General features: G+C 36.4%; 1 protein-coding gene across 1 annotated transcript in view; it reads left to right on the top strand.

The window, feature by feature from the left end:
• The window catches only part of AGTR1 (angiotensin II receptor type 1), a 44,638-nt gene that overhangs the window by 1,368 nt on the left and 24,916 nt on the right, over positions 1-18,354 (top strand). Inside the window, exon 2 of the mRNA XM_027092802.1 lies at positions 7,962-8,046. The gene's annotated coding sequence lies outside the window, so the exon portion shown is untranslated. The remainder of the gene's footprint in view (positions 1-7,961; positions 8,047-18,354) is intronic.

Below are 18,354 nucleotides of genomic sequence, written 5' to 3'. Positions count from 1 at the left end.
ATCTTTCCTCAGGCTGTGGTGGAGTCCACCACCCTTTTGGAAGACAGTGCAGGAGCAGGGAAGCACAGAGCGCTGGGAATGGACACTCCCACTTAACTGGCCATGTGCTGTTAGAGTTATTTCACAACTCTGAACCTCAAGCCCCCGCCTGTAAGTTTCGCTCCAGTGATAAAATTCCTTGATTCCTTTTGTTTCCTAGTTATTGCTTAAAAAAAATAAAAGCCTAAAATAATTATCCTTTTATAGCCCATGTCTGTGGTCCTCAAAACTGTCTAAATAGCTCTCCTGGTAAATTGTCTGGAAAATCATTAGGTCCAAGTGTCCATCCCCCAGATTAGAGTTGGCAATTCCTACAACCTGGCTTAAGGCTCAGGGAGTGGCCCCAAGTTGCTAGATCTCAACATTTGTTAAAGTTTCATGATTGTTAGTGTCAAGTCTGTTATCTACTCTTTTTCTCCCTTTTTTTCCCCTGACTTCATTGTTCTTTGTGCCCATCATGAGGCCTTGATTTCTAGCTCGGTTCTTCTTTGATCTTAAACTGAATAAACTGCTCCATCATCCAGCTCGGAAGAAAACTGGTTTTCTTCCACTGATGCCAAAGGAAGACTTGTCTTCCTTGAGTTTTATAAAGTGTCTTTCAGTCACTGTTGCTTTGGCAACGCTCTGCATCCCAAGAGCTCTGAGCTTCAATCTCTCCTATCACTCTCTTGCCCTGCTTCAGTGTTCAAATTGTGACTCTGTGAATTGTTCAGGTTTCTTACTTCTTCGTTTTTTCTTTTCCTACGTTGGGTAAGAACTGTGTGGGTACACCTGTATATAATTTGGGGTGATTTTGCTGCTGCTGCTGCTGCTGTTTATAGCTGTTGTTGTTGTTACTATGACTAATTGCTTGCCCTATGCTAGAGGGAAAATAATGAAAGAAAATTTAATCTGCTCCTTACCCAAAGCCCAGGTAAAATACTTAGCTGAGAAGGAGTTTGAAACTCACAGTTAAAATGCGTGGTGCACGTCTCCCATAGTTTTATCTGTGCTGTCACACTGTCCTTTTCATGCAGCTGATAGTTGCTGTATTTTGCTCTCAAATTTGTTACAGGGACCAAGATCAAGTCCCATCGCACTTAGATGTTTTCGCTGCCTGACACAGGCTCCTGGTCTTCAGCTCCAAGCTCGCTAGTTTACTTGGTCCTTTTCCTGCTCAGTCATGACTGAGCAATGCCAGAGATTCTCCCAAGTGGGCTAGCAAATTAAGAAATTTATTTAGAAGTTTGATGTAAATCCAAGTGTTGTGAAAATTAAAAAGCTGTCTTGAAGACAGCCTGTGGCAATAAACAAATATAGAGCCAGAGCAACAAAATATGACAAAGTATCCAAGGCTGGGTTAGGAACACTCTTCTCCCATGTTATCTAGCAAATTGGAAAAATCAGCTTCCCAACTCATCACCGCTGGAAAGTACTATTATTTTCTTCAAAATGCTTATAAGCTTTCTCTTTCAAAATTGCCTGAAGTCATTGGATTACATGTGTTTCTCTTCATGTAAGTGTTTATTAAAACAGTATACTATAAAGCTCCCATAAGCAAAAGTAAATTTTATTCCATTTCCAGCCTTAATTTAGCTATCACTTTACATTTTCTATTCTTCATCATTATATGAATTTTAGCTACTAAGACTCAACTTTTCAGTGGCTTAATACACAAAGCCATCTTAAATCTAGGAGTATCTATAGGGATTTAAGGTACTATTCAAATGATTTGGCAAATGACTACCATTATCCTATTAAAGCTCTAAAATACATCTAAAATAAATCACAGCAAAAAAATTATCTAAAGAGCTATAAATTCGCCAGATGTTTTGTTCGTTGGTAGTTAATGACAAATTTGACAATTAGAAAATGAAATATATATCTATAACAATCATAAAAATGATAAGTGAATCTTAACTGTGGTTGTATTAACATTGAAAGTTTTTCTATCTGATTTTGATTCTTTCTCTTGGTAGTAGATGATCACAGAGGGAAAAAAATTCCCTTGAATATGAAAACCAAAATTTCTTTCAAAATATTTTACTAACGAAGAATGCACTATATACTGTAAATGTTGTACAGCTGCTTTATATTATTGATACATTATTTTTATAGCTCAATTTAGAAGAGTTTATTTTTGTTTGTCTGGTTCCTAAATAGGTGTATCATCTAAATGTCTTAAGTAGAAATAAGTGTCTAGAATCTGCCCATTATGGTTTGATTTTTCTTCCCATACTCAAAAATATTTTAAATTGTGTTGCCAATCTCGTATTTAATTACTTTTCTAACACAAGTTGGAAAAATGGGTAAGAAATAGACATGCTTTATTTTTCATAATCTCATTGTGCCTTCCCATTCCAAGTCCCAATTCTAGGTGTCCTTAAAACTTAAAATCATAGAATTAATAATCATTCAGTTTGGGTCAACTTTTATGGGATTTCTTGTTCATTTTATATACATACACGCTGCTTTGTTCTTCAAATGATGTTAAAATCTCATTTAGATCAATGAATTAAAGTACTTTGACTAGTGAACTTCAGACTAAGAATAGTAGAGAATACACATTTGGTTCTGCACTTTTAAAGAGAGTTAATGATTGCTAATTTCCCCTCTAAGTTTTCTTTGGCTATTTCCCATTTTATATTAATCAGAGCTCCTCTTATCTACCTTGGAAAATGAAGAATTATATCTACGAAATATATCAACAGTAGTAGAAGATACTTAGAGGGAATTCAATGGATCTGAGTGATATTAGGCCCTGAGGACACACCAAAGTATAAAAATGGTCTTTGCCCTAGAGAGATGTTGGTCAAGCTAAGTACATATTTAGATATGGGTCTCTCCAATCATCTCAATGCCGCTGGGGTGGGAAGCCATTTAGAAACAACCCTCCTCCCTCCTACCTTTCAGACTAGGTGGAATGTCTAATGTGGTTACATTGTTTGGTTCTAGCCACTTCCATAATAACCACTACAACTTTCCTTTCCCCATGGGGTTATAACTCCTTTGATTGTATGCACCACACCCAATTGCATCCTTGTATTCTCTTACTAAATGCTCCACAAGTCACTTTCTTGCCTGTTTGTTTTTGGCTAAAGCTATGGAAAACATAAAATACATTTTCAGATCCCTATATTGTAGAAGAGAAATGTTAGAGAGAAACCACTTCCTATTACACACAATAAAATGACTTAAAATTGATGCTTTAGTCTTACTAATTGAGGAACTAAGTATTAATATCATTTTTTTAGTCTAAAGCTGTAATGGCAAGGGCAAGGTAGAGAAAAGAGTAAGAAAAGGAGAAATGAAAAAGAATAAAAGGTTGAAATATCAAATCGGTGGTTCTTCAGGCTTTAGAGAGCAGGTAAGGCAAGCATATGACAATCACCTGGGGAGCATTTTAAATCTGTACATATTGTCTACACTCCCTTTTTCCTCCTTTCCCCATTTCCCCCTATTGAGAACCACCACATCTATTACAAATTAGAACCAATCTTCCATAATTACCTCAAGTGTCCAGGTCCAGAGACTAGCATCATGGGCATCACCTGGAAGCTTATTAGAAATGCACACTTTCAGACCCCACCCAGACCCACTGAATTAGAATCTGCATTTTAACAAGATCCCCACGTGATTCAAATGCACATTAAAGCTAGAGAAGCACAAGTGGACAGTACCTCTGGCTTGTTCAGAATGATTACCTAGAGGTTCTTTCCTTGGCTTTTTAATAAACAATTTTAATAAAGCTAACATTTATTGAGCACATACAATGTGCCAAACAATATTCAGCCTTTAAATACTGTGTTTTATTTAATCCTCACAACATCCCTATATAATAGTCACTGCCTTATCCCCATCTTATAGATTGGGATACTGAGTAATGAGATAAGTAGCTTACCCAGATGTGGTAACTGGTAGAGTCAAGATTTAAACACAAATGTTGATTACTGTGCTCTGAGCCACCACCCACATTGTCTGCTCTACACTAGGCTGCCTGCTTTTGAAGGCCAATTAATTATTTGATAATTTATTTAAAGTTATAACTGGAAATCAAGTTCTGTTTCCCTCATAGCAAAAAACAAGATGTCCTCCATTTTGGTTAACATTTGCCTGTCATCTTACCTTTAACTGCAATAATGAAGAATTCTAGAAATTCCTTCTTTAGTTGGGAAAAAAATATGAAAACTATGACAGCCCATTATTTAAAACTTAAGGTTTGATATCTCTATTTTCCCATAACTTACCTGAAATTTACTTTTTTTCCTTACCGTTTTGTGTTCTGATGAACTTTTTTTTTAAAAGTACTTGAATTAAACAAGCCATTTCCTACATATATAAACTGTTCATCTTTCCAACTCAAATTATATATCACTCTTTCAGCTTTTAATATAAACACTTATTTACCTATAGGCATAGTTTACAAAACTTTAGCTGAATATAGTTACTAATCAGTCAGTCTGCAAACAAGGGTGACTTATTTTAAGCCAACAACTCCCCAGATGATTTAGTCTCCGAAAGATTTCTCCCAATGCATATAGATTGAGAGTTGTCAGTTGGATCTGGTCAAACGTCTGTTGCTTTGACAGGGCCTCACTGATGTTGGTCAAAAGATTGAGGTGATGGGCTTCCCTGGTGGCGCAGTGGTTGAGAGTCCGCCTGCCGATGCAGGGGACACGGGTTCGTGCCCCGGTCGGGGAAGATCCCACATGCCGCAGAGCGGCTGGGCCCGTGAGCCGTGGCCGCTGAGCCTGGGCGTCCGGAGCCTGTGCTCCACAACGGGAGAGGCCACAACAGTGAGAGGCCCGCGTACCACAAAAAAAAAAAAAAAAAGATTGAGGTGAGTCTCGGCTCCCTGTGATCATGTTTGAGAGGAGAGGTGTGTCAACGGGACTGAGCAGCCATGATTTTCTCCGTGATAAAGGGACATGCTTAGCAGACAGAATTTCACCAGCTGCTGCTTAGATCTAGAACTTCCGGCAGTGCTAACAGTACAGCGTCTCCCTTGTAAGTTACGGCTGAGGGCGAAATCAACCCAGCGGTGCCGTAAAGCCAAGTAGCAAGGGAACTCGTGCCCAGGAGACATCCTGCATGTTAGCAGGCAGAGTTTCTTAGTGCTAATAAATGATAACGTCCTAATGATTCTCTTATGACCCTTTAGAGTCCCGCTTGTCTCACTAACCCCAAATATCTGTGACTGTGGCTGAATATAATCTGCACCAGGTTTATTCCTAAATAAATTGAAAAAAAAAAAATCTCACAGCATTTCTTCTAGTAAACTTCATTCGTTTACAATTTTATTATCACACACGCTTTTCCTCACTTTTTGACCCAAACTCTTCTTGTTATACAATTCAAATGCATCTTACATGCTTCTGAATTATGTGGGATGCCGCTAGAACAAGAATGGTCCATTAACCCAGCTTTAATAATCTAATTCTCTTTCCATTCAAATGATGTCATGTCACATAAAACACACTGTACCATGATGTCTTCCAGCACTTAACCTTCACACAGTTAATTACTGCCACTTTATCAGGAATGGAAAAGAATCTGATGTGATTCCTACGTAATGATTTCCTGAATGTGTCCTAGTGTTTGATCTACTGGGTTAACAGAATGGATTTTTGAGAGAAATACAAAGCTACTCTTTTAAATTCCCATTACATTAAGCCATATGATGAAACATTATATAGTCATTATATATTTTTATATAAATATATTTTAAAACATTTAGTGACAAGGAAAGATAATCACAAGTAAATATAGCAACATATAAAACATAAATCGAGTGAGAGCCTGTGTGTGTGTATGTGTTTGATAGATTCTTGTCAAGGTGCCATTAAGGTCTTACTTGGGTCACTGGTATTCTAATGAAAATAGTTTAGTTATATCAGCACTGATTTGTGAGTAAATCACTGATATATTTTTTAAACGCCTGCATATTTGCGGAACAGATAAAAAATACTAGGAAAAATATATAACAAATCTTAAATGCTTTTGAGGATTATTAAGATCAAGGCTAAGATCAAAGGTGACTTTTTTCTTTCCCCCTTTTTTTTTGCATGGGCTTTCAAAATTTCCTATAATGAACCTCTATTATACTTCATACTTGCTGTTTATCTTGGAATTTCTTTTCCTTTCCTTCCAACTCACTCTAGATTTCAGATTGTAGACGCTACTGTTAACCCTCTGGAGAATGATACTGGCAAGTCAGCCCTGTCTCTGTTTTTTTTTTTGTCCCTAAGGTACACTAGAGCCTTACAAGAATCCACAGATTTTACACCAGAGTGGTATTTTATAGGAAGAATCATCTAATGGGAAAATCTTTGCTATAACAACAAAATCACCAAAAAATTGGGATAAAAATAGATACTTCTAATGCCAAAATTCTCCTATATCTCCTGTTATCACAATGTGATAGTAAAGCTGGTGTACATTGTTGTTTTAAAAAAAAAAAAAGCAACCTCTACACAGTCTTCTTGAATAACTCTTTAACTTTAAAAAATTTCCTACTTAAAAAAGTCCCCAAATCTATAATGAAAAATATTGATGAATTTGGCTACATTAAAAAAAATTGAAATGGTTGTATATTAAAAAGCACCATAAACAAAGTCAAAAGATAAACAAGAACTTGGGAAAGCTATTTGCCACACATTACATGTAAAACGCCCATTTTCAACATGAGCTCTTTAAAATGAGAAACAATGAACAACCCAATGGAAAAATGAGCAAAGGCCAAGACTGGGCAAACTAGTAGAAAAATGACTACAAAAAATAAGAAAACAAAAAGAAGCTCAACCTCATTCATAACTAAAATAATGCAAACCAAAACAAACATATACTTTTCACTTATCAGACAGAAAAAAATTTAAGATTTGATACAAGCCAGATTTTTGGTATCATAAATTCATGTAACCTTTATAGAGGACATTTTGTAAGTATCTTTCAAAAACTTAGAGTGTATAAACAATTTGCATCAACAACTATACTTGGAACTTATTCTAATGATATAATCATATAAGTACAAAAATGCATATGTATAAATATGATCACTGGGCTTTTTTTTAAGCATCTAAAAAGGGAAATTGGAAAAAAAAAAACAACCTTACAGCCCATAATAGGGGCTGGTTAAATAAATTATCATATTTCAGTGCAATGAATGGAATACTATATAGCTATTAAGATGAATGAGTTAGATTTATGTATACTGATGTAGAAAGTTCTGCTAGCATATTATTAAGTTTAAAAAAAAAGGAAGCAAGGCACAGAACATATAATGTATAAAATGAAAAAACATGGATATACACATTTATATGCATGTATATACATTTTTTAAAGTCCTAGAGGGGTACATAAGAAACTAGTAGTAGTAAGTATCTCTGGGAAGTGGATCTGGAGAGACAGAGTTAAGAGACGTGTACTTTTGTTTTATATGTTTCTGTAAGTTGACACTTATATCACATGCATCTATTACTGCAATGAAAGATTAAAACTGAAAACATCTTTTTAAAAGATTCTTTTTCAAAATTATGGTACAATAACACTTGTATAAGCTCTAGAATCATAGCAAAGTTTAAATGTAAATTCACAAGTAAAAATCTAATCTATTAGGATATTTCTTATATTTAGTAGTTATGTCTACAGAAATGCCTTAGAAGATTGCACTGTTTTTGACCCAGAAACAGTCTTTTTCTCCTTCTCTAGCGTTCATGTAAAAGGGTGTGAGGGAAAATGTCGACTATAAGCAGGAACAGGACCAGGTCAGCCACTCAGCAGAGCCCTAGTCTATATAAGGAAGAATATGTTCTTGATGTCAACCAGATGGCTTCATTACCTTCAAAAACTTTCTTAAGATGTAGTGTTAATGCTTATTTTATAAATTAGAAAATTAAAATCTGACCATATTCAGTGAATCTCATTAATCTTTTTTTTCTTTCCAGATTTAATACATGATAAATTGGTCTAAAATGGCTGAGGTTTTATCTGAATAAGCCACTGAAGCCATCCCAGAAGGTCTGCATTCAGGTAAATGTCTTACACCTATAATGCTGTGTCTGTCAGTAGTTTTCTCTAACGTGTCAACAGTGAAGGTAGCACAAAAAGTCACATATGCCATTGTCAGGTGACAGAAACAGAGGTGGCAGAAAAGAATGAAGTTCCAGTCTTACCCCATCCCTTCCAATATACAGCTTAAGAACATATATATTAATATGATTTTCAATATAAACAGTCTCAGAATTACCAAGATATTCATGTATTGATGATAAACCATGTGAGAGATGTGCAAACCCTTGGCGAGGATCTCCTCATGGTCATAGGCGATTGCTCTGAGCAGTGCGTTCCATGCTACGTAGGGCTTTAGTAGGGCCAGGAGGAAAATGACTGTGCTCTCTCATCGGCCACCAAATGGGGAATCGGGGCTCTGTGATGCCCCAGCACTCACTTCTAGAGGCGGGCATATGTCTAAACACCATAAACCTTGAAACTACCTGCTCACCTTCAGAAAACCCGAATGTCTCAGAGTCTTATTCTTACAAAAGTCTCCCTTACTCCAGTAAGATATAGGAAAAGGGGCTCTGAAATTGGATATAGAGGTACCCTTTAATTCCCATGCAGGTTAGCCCCCTGGTAGATGTGAGTCCTGTGCAGTCACACGGCGGGGCATTACACTCAGAACCTCAGAGGGCAGCTAGAGACTGCTCTGTTGGTCCAACTCCTATCACATAGGCCTGAATGATATTTTTCATAAAAAGACTCCTGGATTTACCCGGCTAGCAGGACTTTTTTCTCCTGACGTAAATTCAGCTCAAAGAACAAGCCCTCAGCTTCCCAAACTAACAGGGGAGACACTCCCTAGTTCCTCCAAGGAGAATGAAAAGAGTAGCTTGTCCCATTCTGAATATGTTGTGATTGCATTTTATCAGAGTAGAAGGTAGATAAGATAGGTGGTGGGTTACATATGTTAGAGGCGACTAGTCTTTTTGATTGACAAGTAGGAAACATTTGCTGGAAGGCACTCCACAGTGGTATTAGGAAACTATTTAGGACCGCTTTAATCTTGGAGACAAAACTAGTAACATTCTACAGAGTTCTGCCACTGGAAATCTTTAGGGGTTTTTTTGTGAGGTGTAGTTAAACCTAGGAAGCTGAGCTGTGCATGTTTTCAGCAAAAATCCAGCTCTGGAAAACGTACATTAAAATCTATTGAATCAGTTAGGAAGACACCAAGACAGGAAGCTTTCTTTTGCATCCTAAGAGTACGGATCAGAAGGAACTCTTTGTCTGTAACACCCCATCAGCCTTAGGGCAGAAGAATCGGGACAGCAATATGGGGGGCTCCTACTGGAAATGATTCTTAGACCATCCTCTCTTCTCCTGTATTTTGGAAGCCCCATCGGTTTCTGATTAACATTCCCATATTTGTAGCAAAATTTTCCAAATAACTGTGACATTTTGCTTACAAATAAGAAAACACTGAACAAAAACATTGTGTAAAATTTTAAACTTTTTCAAAACTTTAAGGTTCAAATGAATGAGCAAAACATACTTAATTCTAAGACTTTTTTTGTTGTTGTTAAAGAACTAATGCCATACCAATTCTGCCACTAACTAGCAACTTTGCCTTTGGTTTCCTGTGAAAGAATCTTCAAGGCCCCATCCCAATCCATGGTCACTATATTGAAATACAAAAAGTGTTTTCCAAGGGCCTTCTGAACTTTGTATTGTCACTTTAAAACTTTCACCAACTTACAACTACAGAACTTTGATCTCTTATTGATTTAAACCAGTAATGTGTAAACAGCATTTCAGAGCTTGTTTTATTGAACCAAAAATATTTAGGTTGAAATCTACTTATGAAAAATGGGAAAACCTGGTTCGGACATAGAATAAAGAATATGTTCAGTAGCTTAAAATCTTTGGTAACCATTTGCCCCATGTGGCTATTTAAATTAATTATAACAAATGAAATTAAAAACCGAGTTCCTCAGTTGTACTAGCCACATTTCAAGTTCTCAATAGACACATGTAGTTAGTGGCTACTGTATCGAATGGCACAGATACAGAACATTTCTATCACTATGGAAAGTTCTATTAGACAATACTATCATAAACAAACTATTAATAATGCAGTGGACTTCCACTGCTACTTGGCAAGAAAGTTTTGGGCTCTTTTATACTTATTTGGAAATTTTAAAATATTTTTTAAATTCCAGTTTTCTCAGTTGTAGGTTATCTGGTGTATAGTTAGTTCTCACAAGCCCCTTTTCCTTTTTCCTATTTATTTGCCTGTTAAAATATGTGGAATTAAATGTTTTACTTAAATATTTATTTAAATATTTTATGTACTCTTCTAAAGTTAGAGGTTTTCATTTCCTTAAAAATTGTGAAAAGTGGTACACACAATTATGTTGAGCTAATACATGGTCGTTGGCTTTTTTACCTGAATCATTGACATCTCCAAGTAAGAAAAAACTAGAAAAGATGTAGGATCATTTTTAAGGCCAATATTTTTTCTTTATTGTTGATATTCTGTAAGATTTTATTTTTCCTACAATGATAGATGTGTCTCAATGATACTGACTTTAAACTAAAGTTGATTTACATTTTTTCAGCAATTGGAGAGCCAAGCAAAATAACTATTAGATCATTTATTTCTTTTTATCTTTTTTTATGGAAATGTGTAGTATTTTGATTTCAAAGTTGTATGTATCACAGATAACAATATTGTTTATCATTTTAATTAATATAATCACCCCCTTTTACAGTGTATTCTTAAACTTCTTAGTCACGATTTTTCCACTAATACGATCCTGTTATTTAACATCAGTCTCAATTACTTTCCAGTCACTTATACCTAGTAATTCAATTAAATTTGGTTCCTGGACTAACGGTTGTGCATTACACAAGGCAAGAAATTAAAAACAAGTTTATCTTTGAGTTACTGAAGTATCAAGGATTTGAGATAGCTATATAACTAGCTGTGAAAAAGGCATATAAATATCCAGCCAATATTCCCTTTACAGATTTAATAGTATCATTTTTCAGTGAAAGCATAAATAATAGAAGTTTGGACCCAGTTTGGAACTGTGAAATATGAATCCGAGTCTTACCAATGAAAAAAAGGCAAAGCTTTTTTTTTTTCTTCAATAAACCAAAAAATAGCTTTCTTTATAGAATAACAGGTTTACTCCAAGTAACCTATTATTCACACAGTTTATCTACAGTAACATTGTTCCTAGGTTTAAATAATATAGCTAGATATGCTCAACATACAACTATTAATACTTTTAACAATTAAAAGAGCTCAGAGAATTAGCCTCTAAATTTAGAGGTTCTGTTTTGCCGGCAGGAAGAACTTTTCACTAGTACCAAAAGTGCTGTCCTCCTCTCCCTTCAACTAGCTAGTCATTCCTTTTAAGAATCTTGAGATGATTTGGATATATAGGAGTCATTTTTTTTTAATTCTAGGAAGATCTAAGATATCTCAGAAATGTAATAGTACAGTGCAGACCTGGCAGAAGGTAACCAGTTATCTGGAACTAGGTCTTTGGCATCTTTCCAGATTTGGAACAAAATACTGGACTCTCCCTGGGCATCCGTGAGACAACAGGAGCAATGTCATACCGCAAGTCCAAAATCCAATCAGGAGCAGCCTTCCTTCTCCTCTTATCCAGGCGAAACCAAAATACTTCTGCACACAGCATGGGCCACCATAAAAAGCAAACAAAGCCACTGTAGATAAAACCAAGCAGTGGGTAAGGCTGTCTTTTGACCTAGAGTCTGAACCCTGGCTCCTCAGTGATGCTCCAGGCCAACGAACAAGAACACGATGGGCATTTTACTGCCTCTTGGTCCCTCCAGTGCGGTCAGTGTACAGAGCAGGAGGATAAAACAACTCAGTATCTTCCTTAACAATGCAGAGAAGGAAATCCAACCTGCTTTGGCAGTGTGAAAGCAATGCAAATTTGAGTCATTGATGACCATAGCTTCTTATGTGATATAGAAGTTTATTCTGTAACACTAATGGATGGCCCAGCCATAGTTTATTCAATTCTAAACCATTAATGAATGCTCATCTTCATTTTACATAGAACATATTTATCTATACACAACTGAACAAATAGGGAATGTTGGAAATGGCCCTGTGAGAAGTACTGGCCCACAATGCATCTGCTTGGTTTGGGGCATTTGAAGTAGTTAGTATAGGCTCCCTCTGGATTTCTGCTAGAATGTTGATTTAACTAGATCAATGAACTAGACACATAGCATCTGAATTAAAGAGTGGGAAATACAATTAAGTGAAGGAAAAATTTACTATGAATAAAATAATAAATGTCAATAAATTTAAAAATTGACTTCAGTTTCCTTTATATGACAAATGTAACAGATCTAATTTGACATCTTAAAATGAAGAGATCTATGTGTAATCTATTTTGTGATTTTTATCTTCTTAGGAGTATGTTTTGATATCTTTAACCTTCATATTTAATTTTTTTTCTTTTATCAGTTTCTATGGTGTAAACATCCATCAATCCATATTGGTTCTCACACACACACACACACACACACACATATATATATATATATATATATATACACACATATATCTCAAGAGAAAGTAATGCTGCAATCCTTCTCAGCAATTTATTCTAACAATTAAGAACCCTTGGGGCTTCCCTGGTGGCGCAGTGGTTGAGAGTCCGCCTACTGATGCGGGGGACACGGGTTCATGCCCCGGTCTGGGAAGATCCCACATGCCGCGGAGCGGCTGGGCCTGCGAGCCACGGCCACTGCGCCTGCGCGTCCGGAGCCTGTGCTCCACAACGGGAGAGGCCACAACAGTGAGAGGCCCACATACCGCAAAAAAAAAAAAAAAAAAAAAAAAAAAAAGAACCCTTAAGCTAAATAGAATAATTCATTTCACAGGAAACTCTTATTCAATATGTATAATTAGTTTTAGTTAACTTTATTAATGAAATGCTGCAAATCAATTAGGTTTGCAATAATCAGCTCCCAAGGACCCAAGAGGGGCCGTTTCCCTCACAAGAGGGGAAGGTGATATACAATTTAGTTGGGAAGCAAATGTAATTAGATTTGATCAGTTGAATATTCCTGTCCTGATGTGGAATTAGGCACATACCCAAGCCTGAGTTTATAGTTGGAAAGAGGTAGAAAAAGCAGCATGACTTAGAAAATGTCTTCATGGTCCTACTGACCACAAACTAACAGCCAAAGTGGGCCTTTGAAACCACAGGTAGACAGGTTTTCTTCCGACAGGGCTATGTTTACATTTGTTTTTCGAATCTGAATGTCTTTAAGTGGAAGAGCACATGAACTCAACTATTTGTCACTCCTTAATGGCACTTCACGCATTTATCTAACTGCCTAAATCCTGATGGCATTTCAGTTTGCAACTATTGTGACCTAGAAGTTTATTATTGAACAGGGGTGGGGTAACCCCAAAGTTCCTTTCTTCTGACTCTAAAATAAGAATATCAAAGAAATGTCATGACATTTTCTGTCATTCACATCTTCTGAATGAAAGTTATATTAAACACAAGGTATTCCTATTTAGGGCTGCAGTTTGCAACAGATTCTGCTGTTATTCACTCAGTAAGTATTTTTATTGGACACCTACATGCCAGTCACTATTTTCAGCATTAAGGACAAAGTGTGAGCAAAGCAGACAAAAATCCCTACCCTCATAGAACTTACATTCTAGTGCATGTAGACAGAAAAACAAGTAAAGTATATATGTTGGGTGGCATGAATAATGGAAATAGAATGTGGAAGCAGTGAGGGAGAAGGGTGCAGTTTGTAAAGGGAGTTTAGGGAAAGCCTGCTTAGTAAGAAGGAAGGAACTATGTGGACATCTGGAGGAAGATGGCTGTATGGAGAGAGCAGAGCAAATGCAAAGGCCCTGAGGCAGCACTATACTGGCATATTCGAGGCACAGCAAATAGGCCAGTATCCAAAAAGCCAGTACTGAAGGGTATAAACTGACAGGTAGACTAGAGACATATTTAGAATGGATGCTAGAAGAGGGGAACAAATGAAATTTTTAAACTGAAATGGTTTAAATATTGAAAATGCTTTGAAATATAGTGAAATATTTTCACACAAGAGATTTTAAAAAGAAGTCAGGTCCATGATTCAATCCCCAATGACTGGTTCAGTAGTCATCATGGTCAGGGGCTACGTCTAGAACTCGAATCACTAAAAAACCTGCATTTGATGTCAGTTCCTCCTGGACAACCAAATGACTTGTTTGGCACCTTTGGTATACCCCAAAAACACTTTGCCTATCACTGACCTGTAATCCCATGTCTCTGGGCCTGAAAATAAAACTCCCTGTAACAGAGTTAGTGGTGCATGACATTGCCATTAGATTATTTTTAGTGAAAGCTTTGCCTCCTGACACAAATGCACTGATGAACTTAATAATTCCTGGGGCTACCACTGAATGCAAAATGACTTCATATACTGGTTATTCCATTTAAATTATTTTATCTTCAAGTCCAACAAAAAGAAAATTCTAAATAAAAAGATACATTTGGGATTGTACATGTGGCATCCATCCACATATAACTGAAATAAAATTATTTAATGGAAAATTTCAAATTCAGCCACCTCTAAATATGTAAGATAGTCTGAATGAGAAGGATCAATTCTGACTTTGTATTATTTTTTAGTGGTAGTGTTTTCTCATAATCCCATGCCTTTTTCCTGTCCTGCTATTCTTCAAGATTTCCTAATGAGAATTAGAGAACAGGCATATTTAACAATCTGTATTTGCAGGTTGTAAACAAGAAAATGAAGACTAATAGTTTCTCTCCTGCTAATTTGATTTTCGACAGCTCCTCTCCTACCAGCTTAGGCAAAGGACTTAGTTACTATTTCCAGCAGATGGGGCCAAGGAAAAGACAATCATCTGTGATGTCATGCTTCCCCCAAATAGGCCAGCTGCCTTTCAGGCCTCGTTTAGAGACTTCTAACCGAAGAAATGAGAAGTGATCATGAACAGAACGAGGAAAAAATGCAATTTCCTTTATTCTAGAAAAACAATACTCAGTGGCTGGTTCACAATGCTACAGTAAAACATTTTCATACATTTCTCCTGCACACGTGGAGAGTTATAAGGTATGCACTTAGAAGTAGAAATGCTGATTTGATTTCCAAAGTGGTGGTGATAGAAGGAGGCTTCTGGAAACGGGGTTGTGCTGAGTTGACAGAAAGATAAAGGATTCAGTCCTTAACTGGTAATATGTGACTGGCTCTCTAAACTGAAATATAACCCCAAAAGAACTTCTTCTGGTACAATTCCAGGTCCCAGGGCTAGTTAATGGTACAAATAGTTATTTATATACAACTATACAGGAATGTATTTCCCAGGACCCCTCTTATCATTGACATCTCATAAAATCAGCCCTGCAAAAGAACTAGAACATTCTGAGAACATACAACACGTAACTTTAAATGAGGAAATTTCCTTTTCTCATGCAAAAGCATAAAAGTTGGTTTGAATTGACATGGACTTCTGTCCAGGCCAGGGCCTGCGATTTCAGGAAGCATGTATCTCTTTTGAAACTCTAGTGTGTCCTTGGAAATGGCTGCGTAAAGGCCAAACTGCCAAAGTCTATTCCTTCTCCTCTGAGTAAAATCTTTTAGTTGTATGTCAGTAGCTGGTCTTTGTTCTCCTCAGTGCTTGTTGCAAAATACCACAATTTTCATTCTAAACCCCAATAGTATTAGGAAGACAAGTTGAGTTAAAATAATGCCTGTAATTTAATAAGTATTCTGTCCCTAATAAAAAGCTAGTTAGTCACAGCTTCGTTCAAATCCCTCTCCCCCAGATTTTTCTCCTGAAATGAGATACTAGACAGCATTTTAGGGAAAACAAACTTTTGTCAATCGCTAAGGATAAGGTAATAAAAGGGTTGAAAATAGCATTTTAAGCATCATGTTTTTTCTTTAAATTCCCTGAGGTTGAACAGATTCTTAAACTTCATTTTTTTAACTGCGCTGAAAATAGTTTGTCTCTAGTTGACTCTTATTCAGGGCAATGTTATATCTTCTTAATCTAGTAGAGTCACAAATTTAAGTCATCAGCCTGAGCAAGTAATTGAAATGGTACAATCTTCTCACTCAAAAAAAATAAAAAATCCAGGAGTGAATCATCCTTAAAACTCTCCCAACTTGCAGTCTAGTTTCATGGGTGAAAACTTTGGGAGACCAGTTTGGGAAGCAACCAGAGCCTGGTAGTTTCATACACTTGATCTTATCACCTTCTCACAACATTTAAAAGTAACTAGGATTAAAAAAATAAACTTGTTATTTAATATGGTAATAAAGTGTTTTTATGTGGAAAAATAAATAAATAAAATAAAGTATACCTCAGTAAACCTGAAAAAAAAAAGTAACTAAGACTATTGCCATTGTATTATATTGCTATTTTTTTAAATGCAGACACAAAGAGAATGTAATCGTTAACATCTATTAATTGGACACTTAGTTGGTCAGGCACTGGGTTAGTCACTTTATCTCCATTTTCTTAATTCACAAAAACAAAACAAAACAAAACTGCAAGCTAGGTTTTCTTATTGGCTTCATTTTTTTACAGACAGTGAGTCTAAGGGGCCCATCTTGCTAACCAATACCAGGGCAAGAACTGGAATTTTGGACTGACTCCAAAGCCCTAGTTCTCATTTCTCTCCCAGATGTCATCCATCAAATTCTTCAAAGCCTGAGATCTTCCTTTTTCTCAATTAACTGCTACACTAGCAGCACTTTTTTTTACGTATATGTATACAAGCGAACACTGTGCTAATATTTAATTATAGGTTTATACTGATGTTGGATGCAAGTATAAGCTAGCATCATCTTGAATAATAGTAGAAGAGTCAGGAGCTCTGAAAGTAATGTTCAGGATTGGGTAAAGCAGGTATTTTTCTGTCACATGTCAGTGAGAAAATTAATTCATATGCCACCGGCCATATGCAGAAATGCAACAGGAAATGACAAACTTAACTACTTTAAATAATCTGGTCTGCAATACAAATTATTGCACTGTGAATTTGTGTCCTTCTGCTGTAGAACTGATCATTTGGATTATATAGGCAAGCGGTGTAAGACATTACTAAAATTATCCTTGAATCCTAGCTTTGAGATCTATATAAAACACTAGGCAGTTTGCCTGAGAACACATAGAAAACACTTTTTTAAAGGATTGGGATGGGTTATTTTCCCTTCTGTTAAATATTAGCCTTTGAAATGAACTCAGCTGATCTGCTAAGTAACATTTGCAAATTGTTGTGTTTTAATAAAATGACAGACTGAGAGAGAAGCCACACTAGACCTGCTTATGCTTCTGGAGGCGTTACAGACCAGGAACATTATGCAATAATGCCTTTTAAAAGAAGGGAGCCACTTAGCTTTACACCTTGCCTGGCAACAAATGTAGACACTTACTCCAAACTCGGGGGTAATTAGAATCTATGAAAATCCAGCATCTAAATCCCAAACCCCTGGTGCAATACATACTCAGTAAATTACCGTTTTTTACCTCTGGTATTTTCAACAATTTCATTTAAGTATGTGAATATATGAGTGTGTGGTGTTTTAGGAGGCCTGCTCTATAATGCTATGGAAAGGTTTCATCACTATTAATCAGGTATGCAGTAAATGGGACACCTCATTTTTTCCATTTCTGGAAGGCTCAGAGCCTTTGCTGCTGCTGGCAGAAGGCAGACCCCAATGCACTATGCTAGTGAAAAATTCCCGGCAAACGTGGAACCCAGTGAAAATGTGGGAGACGCAACTTGCAGTCGCTACCACTGGCTATCATCGCCACTATTACAGCTTTAATCAGGCAAGCCCAGGCTCATGCATTGGTTTATAAAGTTGCAGCAAAGCCTTATAAATTAAGCCTGAAAGAACATTAAGTTTTAGTCTAATCTTGGATCAACAAGAAATTCTTATTTAAAAACCTTCATAAAAGTAGTCAGATTGGTGTTTTAAGAACTAAACCGAATCACACTGCTTTAACTTTTCTTTTGTTGCAATAGGAAAATAAATGCTTTAAGAATAAAAGTTAAAACACAGAGATCTTAAAATATGTTGGAGGAAAAGCTACTTTACAGAAGATAAATTTGTTCCCTGGACTTGTAACTGGCTGTTGATTTCCGGGTTTCTGAGTGTGAAGGTGTACTGTCTCCTAGACAGAGCAGGGAAGACTTGGTACCCTTCTGAATGAAAGGGTGCCTATTAGCTTTTCTCCTTCATTTCCTAAAGTGTGATTTTTATTCCCTGGTGTTATGTTTTTAAAAGATTTTA

The sequence above is a fragment of the Aethalodelphis obliquidens genome, unplaced genomic scaffold (assembly GCF_003676395.1).
Source record: "Aethalodelphis obliquidens isolate GAN/ISIS:26980383/991018 unplaced genomic scaffold, ASM367639v1 scaffold81, whole genome shotgun sequence".
Classification (NCBI taxonomy): Eukaryota; Metazoa; Chordata; class Mammalia; order Artiodactyla; family Delphinidae; genus Aethalodelphis; species Aethalodelphis obliquidens.
This window is presented reverse-complemented; position numbering and strand designations above follow the sequence as displayed.